This window comes from Centrocercus urophasianus, unplaced genomic scaffold (genome assembly GCF_019232065.1).
Source record: "Centrocercus urophasianus isolate 14NV4802_14NV808 unplaced genomic scaffold, USGS_Curo_1.0 seq_22, whole genome shotgun sequence".
NCBI classification, from domain to species: Eukaryota; Metazoa; Chordata; class Aves; order Galliformes; family Phasianidae; genus Centrocercus; species Centrocercus urophasianus.
The window spans coordinates 18730685-18731281 of record NW_024884778.1 but is presented as its reverse complement, the minus strand read 5'-3'; positions in this window follow the sequence as shown (position 1 = coordinate 18731281).

Genomic DNA, 597 nt, shown 5'->3' with positions numbered 1-597 from the left:
CTGAGCTATGCCGTGCTGTGCTATGCCGTGCCATGCTGAGCTATGCCATGCCGAGCTATGCCGTGCCGAGCTATGCCGTGCCATGCTGAGCTATGCCGTGCCATGCTGAGCTATGCCATGCCGAGCTATGCCGTGCCGTGCCGAGCTATGCCATGCCGAGCTATGCCGTGCCATGCCGAGCTATGCCATGCCGAGCTATGCCGTGCCGTGCTATGCCGTGCCGTGCCACGCGACGCCATGCCGTGCCCGCGGCAGTCCCGGGGCCGGGACTGCAGGGAGCGTGGCCCGGGTGAAATCACCGCCGGAAACGGGGCCGCACCGCCCCCGGCCCGCGTCAGGCCAACGGCCGCGGCGGGGCGGAGCCGAGCTGAGCCGAGCCGGGCAACGGGAGAGCGGGAGAGCGCGGAGCCGGGCGGGGACTGCGCGAGGCATCGGGCCGAGCCGGGACCGAAAGCGGGACCGGAAAGCGGGACCGAATCGAGCCGGGACCTGAACCGAGGAGCGACGCCGAGCCGGGCGAAGCGCTCGGAGCGCAGCGGGGCCGTGCTGAGCCGAGCCGGAGCAGGCGGGCTGGCGCGGGGCCGGGCGTGCCCCTGT